The 6,336-nt window shown below is 43.2% G+C and overlaps 1 non-coding gene across 1 annotated transcript; it reads left to right on the top strand.

The window, feature by feature from the left end:
• Positions 1-4,246: 4,246 nt before the first annotated feature.
• Positions 4,247-4,349, top strand: LOC119467086. Its single transcript, XR_005195613.1, has one exon. It is a non-coding gene; the product is annotated as a small nucleolar RNA U13 (small nucleolar RNA).
• Positions 4,350-6,336: the final 1,987 nt, after the last annotated feature.

Raw genomic sequence — 6,336 nt, 5'->3', positions numbered from 1 at the left:
CGCAACCTCCACCTCCTGGGTTCAGGCAATTCTCCTGCCTCAGCCTCCTGAGTAGCTGGGACTACAGGCACGTGCCACCATGCCCAGCTAATTTTCTGTAGTTTTAGTAGAGACGGGGTTTCACCATGTTGACCAGGATGGTCTCGATCTCTTGACCTTGTGATCCCCCTGCCTCGGCCTCCCAAAGTGCTGGGATTACAGGCTTGAGCCACCGTGCCCGGCAAGAAATTTTTTTTTTTAATTGCATTTTAGGTTTTGGAAAACATTCTTTTATATTCTTGGAGTTGTTTCTCCATATTGCCTTTAGTGTATATTTTTTCTCCCCGTATCCTTTAGTACGTTTTTATGCAGGCCCCAGAATTTCTGTCTAGGTTGCTGGTAAGGTTTCTCCTAGTGTCCAAGTGGAGGCAGCTTGTCTTCTGCCCCAGCATTTTGGTGCTCCTCCCACCCCTACTCCCACCCTCACCCCCCACCCCTACTCCCTTCTGCAGTGGTGAGTGTTGTCACTTCCAGTGATCCGAACCTGGCACAGCTTCTGAAGCCTTCGATTCTGGTGCCTCTAGGGACAGTAGCATGCAGTAATGCCATTCAGATGGGCGTGTATTAATCCTTGCCAATCCCTATAAAAATGTTCAATTACATAAAAAGCAAAGCAGACGTCTCTTGACTATTCAAGGATAGCGGTTTTATTTCACTAAAATTTAGCATATGACCTGAACTTGTCTGCTCTGAGCTTGAAGTTTATTATTTTTCATTTTTATTTTTTATAAGATGGGGTTTCATTGTGATGGCCAGACTGGTCTTGAACTCCTGACCTCAGGTGATCCACCTACCTCGGCCTCCCAAAGTGCTAGGATTACAGGCGTGAGCCACCGCGCCTGGCCAGAGCTTGAAGCTTAGCCTATTTGTGGCCTTACGGAATGGCAGCCTCATCCTGGTGAGGATACGGTGTTCAGCCTGACCCTGGCTGGGGTGTTCTTCCACAGTGGCCTGTAGGAATTCGTCTGTTTATGGATGCCTTGCCAGCTTGGGGATAGGCCAGGCAGGATCCTTACTTCCTAAGCATTAACTTGGGAAAGAGCTCGGCAAGCTCTCATTCCTCTAGCTCACATTTTTTTTGGAGGGGGGAAGACAGTCTTGCCCTGTCACCCAGGCTAGAGTGCAGTGGCACAAACTTGACTCACTGCAACCTCCACCTCCCAGGTTCCAGTGATTGTTATGTCTTAGCCACCCAAGTAGCTGGGATTACAGGCACACACCACCATGTCTGGCTAATTTTTGTATTTTTAGGGGAGAGAGGGTTTCTCTGTTGACTGGGTATACTCCCTGGCCTCAAGTGATCCACCTGCCTTGGCCTCCTAAAGTGATGGGAGTACAGGTGTGAGCCATTGCACCTGGCCCCTCAAGCTCACTTTTACACACACACACACACACCCTTCTGCCAAAGAAGTTTAAAGGTTTTATGATGTGGTTATGTTTACTTAATCATGAGAATCATTTACTTTTCTTACTCATATCAAAAGCAAGCTGGTTGATAGCATGTAGGTGTGGGTAACTATAAAGGATGAGCCTATAGCATGTGTGTAGCTGTGAAGGATGTCACCATATTCAAGTGAAATAACATTACCCCTAACTTAAGCAGCTATGGCCTGGCAGCTCCGGGGTGGCATTTTTGTTTGCTCATTGTTACTTTTGATGTTGGATGTTTCCCAGATTAAGAACTTTAAATTTTCCTAAATAGTCCCTGTGCTATTTTTGGCAGTGGATCTATTTTTACTCACACACACATAGTTTATTGCCTTGTGAGTAGTGGGAGGAGGCCCTTAGAGATTTTTGGGTAAACGAATAGTGTCCTAGGAAAATAAGTGAATAATCAGCAGGCCAGGTCATTTTTGACATTTAGTAATGTTGGATAGTCCTGGAGCAGAGATGTGAAGTGAGTGCCCTGGGCAGGGGAGTAGATGTAGCTAAAGGCTGTTGGGTCAGGATGTCAGTAAAACTGGCTGACAGGGAGTCCAGTGCTTAAAAGAAATGGAGAGGAGGACCTTTGTACATGGAAATGGCTCTTCTCATCAGTTTAAGGTTGTCATTCAGAAAGGGTATAAGTGGGATTACAGATGGCAGGAAGGCAGGCAGGACATCTAGAAAGCAGAGAGGCTCTGAATAGAGGTGGCGAAACCCCTGGTTTATAGCTAGGTGAAGACTCAGTACCCAGTGTGGCTACACTGAGGGCAGGTGCCATATGGGGCAGAAATGACTGTTGTAATCTTGGTGTTAGAGTGGAAAGAAGGCTGAAAACTATTGTTTAGGTCTGTCTCTAACATTCAAAGTCTTGTTTCTGCTTCAGGTTCCTAATTAGAAACAATTTGAAAACCTGTGATTGTAGAGATGCAATAAATCTCATCTCATTAGATGGTAAAGATGATCTTAGGTGGCATGGTTGGGACCCAGAGTACATTTATTATGCTGTGTTGCCCCCCAGTGTTTGCCTCTCTTAGTATAGTTTATGACTTAACTTTTTATTAGTTCTCCTGGCTCCTGTATTTTGGTATTTGAAGTGTTGGGAACTGGTGCTAAGTATCATCCGTCAAGATTGGCTATAAATCTTTTTGTTTTAATGGACTATCTGATTTTACATGGGTCTATAGTTTTCCAATATGGGAAAAACTCAGTTTTCTTTAGTTATCTAATCAAGTAGCAAACCATCTTCATTTCTTAAGTTTCTTTTGTTAACTGAATTATGACCCAGGAATATTAAAAAATATGGTATTTAAATATACCCAGTTAGCTGGGCGCGGTGGCTCACGCCTATAGTCCTAGCACTTTGGGAGGCTGAGGTGGGTGGATCACCTGAGGTCAGCAGTTCAAGACCAGCCTGGCCATCATGGTGAAACCCCATCTTAAAAAAAAAAAAAATGTATCTAGTTATTTCCTAGTTAGACTCTGGCTAGATTACTAGGAACAACATTTACTTGGTGAGATATGGTAGTCACCCTCAGCTAATGGTGATAATTTTGATAGTGATTCATTCAGACTGACAGACAACCAGATGATTGTTACATAAACACTAATACTCCCAGTAAATTATTTTTGTTGTGAAGGTGTCATCGTAAATACTGCCCAGTATCCTTTTTTGGCTGTTTATTCCTGATGGAGAAAGAATATGCTTGCAGATACACCCCAAGGTTCACATTACCTAGGATCAACTTCATCACACCTTGCCACACCTTTTATTGATGCACAGGAAAAATGAAATCATGGAATGTTGGAGCCGAAGGAAGCTTGGAGATCATTTAGGCTAATCCTCCTTATTTTACCTTTGATGTCCAAAAAGGTTGTGATTTGTTTAAGGTCACATAGCTAGCTCAGACTAAACTCTAGATGTCTTGGGATTAATAATTATACTGCCTTGCTGGGCACGGTGGCTCACGCCTGTAATCCTAGCACTTTGGGAAGCCAAGGTGGGTGGATCACCTGAGGTCAGGAGTTCAAGACCAGCCTGGCCATCATGGGGGAAACCCCATCTTAAAATAATAATAAAAAATATACTGCCTTTTGTGTTATGCAAGCACACTATATTATATATATATTTCAGATAAGCACTGTCTTTTTTTTTTTTTTTTTTTTGAGACGGAGTTTCACTCATGTTACCCAGGCTGGAGTGCAATGGCGCGATCTTGGCTCACCGCAACCTCTGCCTCGTGGGTTCAGGCAATTCTCCTGCCTCAGCCTCCTGAGTAGCTGGGATTACAGGCACGAACCACCATGCCCAGCTGATTTTTTGTATTTTTAGTAGAGACGGGGTTTGACCATGTTGACCAGGATGGTCTCGATCTCTTGACCTCGTGATCCACCCGCCTCGGCCTCCCAAAGTGCTGGGATTACAGGCTTGAGCCACCGCGCCCGGCCCAGCACTGTCTTTAAATGTTATACTCTGGGAAGGTACCTTGGTGTATCTTTGCCAGTTTAACAGAAGCAGCTTCATTAGTCACAGGAGGAAGTATATTGTGACTCCTTATGGATATTATTTGCATTTTACTGCCAAATGGCCTTAGTTGGATTTAATTACTACAGGATCAGAGGAGCTCTCCAAATTCTGTTGTTGCCTCGTGCTTTGTTTTATTGAATATTGCTCTAGAAAAGCAAATCATTCTAGAGGATTGAAGCATTCTTAAATTTATCAGAATGTTTGGGATGGAATTTTGATTTAGAAGTGTTGCTCCCTTAAAAGACTAAGTAGTTATTCATCCTTTTGTAGTTCATAAGTGTGATGATTGGGTTTTGACATGCATGTGTGAGATGTGCCACCCTCAAACCTTGTTACAATGTAGGCCCATGACCCTCTGATGTGGAAAAAAAGACTAAGTTATTAAATATTTACAAAGTCTATTTCCCATAAGAAAATGTATGTAAGTGTTTAAAGGCACTTACTGGAGGAGGAAACTAGTGGGGTTATAGGTGTTCAACTGGCTTTAAGAGGAGCATGGATTTTAGATTCATGGTAGACAGGGGCAGATCACAGTGAGGGGTATGGAGACTACTAATGAATATGTGAGGACCTTGGCTTGACCAAAGTGGAGGCAGCCCCCCTGGGGAATGGTCAGGATAGCTGTTGGCCAAAGACCACACTGAAGAAAGAAGTGGGGTTTGGTTGATGGGTAGGCAAAGGAGAGAATTAATCCTGTGTTAAGGGTTTATAGCAGAAGAGTAGGGGTCCTGGGGACAGGGAAATGGAGAAATTAAGAGTGAGCTGGTATTTTTATTTTGTCTGGGGCTTAGGGGTAGAGAGGACTCAGATACTTGGCACAAGTTTTCTGATTTTTACATGTAATAATGATTACACTTGCTGCTTATGTTCTTGAACCACTAATTCCCCAAATAAACCATCATTGGTCAGGATTTCTGATTCTCCATTGCTCAGTCTTCTCAGTCTATGTTTTTGTTTTTGTTTTTAAAGATAGGTTTTCACCATGATGGCCAGGCTGGTCTTGAACTCCTGACCTCAGGTGATCCACCCACCTCGGCCTCCCAAAGTGCTAGGATTACAGGCATGAGCCACTGCGCCTGGCCTCAATCTGTTTTAAGTGTGTCTGTTTGTATATGCTGTTGATCTTTCCCCATTGAACTAGGCTTTTTCCCTTCATTGGAGGTTCTGTCCTTACAGATTTGCTGTAGGAAATACCTTTTTTTGTAGTGTTTTGTGGTTTCCTAAGTGCTTTGCTTTCTTTTTTTCGTTGTTAAAATTAAAGACTTTTACCAGTAGATCATATTAAGGAATCCCTCTACTTTATAGATGACACACGATGTTTTAAGGGCTTAATGACCTGGGTCAATTTAGCAAGTCAGTTTCTTTGCTTGGGCAAGACCAGGATTTTCTGATACTAACTCTGTTAGTTTCCTAGTGGTTGCTGAACCTAGTACGACAAACTGAATAGCTTAAAATAATAAATTTATTTTCTTGGTAGTTCTGGAGCCCAGAAGTGAGGCACAGGCAGGCCACACTCCCTCTGGAGGCTCTAGGGAAGAATCCTTCCTAGCTTCTCTCCCAGCTTCTGGTGGCTGCTGGCAACCCTTGGTGTTCCTTGGCTTGTAGATGCATCATTCCAGTCTTTGCCTCCATTGTCACATGGCATTCTTCCTACGTGTGTGTTTGTGTCCAAATCTCACCATCCTTATAAGGACACCTGTAATTGCATTTAGGGCACACCCTAGTACCCAGTATGACTTGTCTTAACTAATTATATTATCTGCAAAGACCCTGTTTCCGAATAAGGTCACATTCACAGGTACCTGGGATCTTTTGGTGGGGGGGACAGTTCAGCCCATAGCAAATCTAATGATGTTCTTCCTTCTAACCGCATAGCTAGTTCACTTGTAGTTGGCATCATGGAGAACTAAAGGAAGTTAAAGCTTGTGAAATTTAACTCTTCCACTTATAATAATTGATGCTTCCATCTTTGAGGACCAGAGTTTCCTGTGAGGTAGGACAGTACAACTTGCTGCTGAGTAGCTGTGCTTCCTTTCACCAGGGTCTGGGGGCACTTGCGTGTCACTAATGAATTATTCTTCATTTTGGTTTGGGAGAGGACTGGGAGTATCAATTAGGGTTCCATATGTAGCCGCACAGGGCAAAGCTCTGGCCATTGGATCTGTGTGATGTTCGACCCGATCTGTGAAGCCCCACCATCTATTAATGTATATTTGAGGAGTAGTTCTTTCCAGAGCGTAAAGCTGGAAGTAGAGTCTGGAACACTTCTAGTCTGTCATCTTTGAACATTTGACAAAGGGATTGCACGATCTTACTGTTCAGAATATCTTTTTTTTTTTTTTTTTTTT

This window comes from Cebus imitator, unplaced genomic scaffold (genome assembly GCF_001604975.1).
Source record: "Cebus imitator isolate Cc_AM_T3 unplaced genomic scaffold, Cebus_imitator-1.0 Scaffold258, whole genome shotgun sequence".
NCBI lineage: Eukaryota > Metazoa > Chordata > Mammalia > Primates > Cebidae > Cebus > Cebus imitator.
The sequence above is the reverse complement of the archived record's forward strand: the minus strand, read 5'-3'. Positions and strand labels throughout refer to the sequence as shown.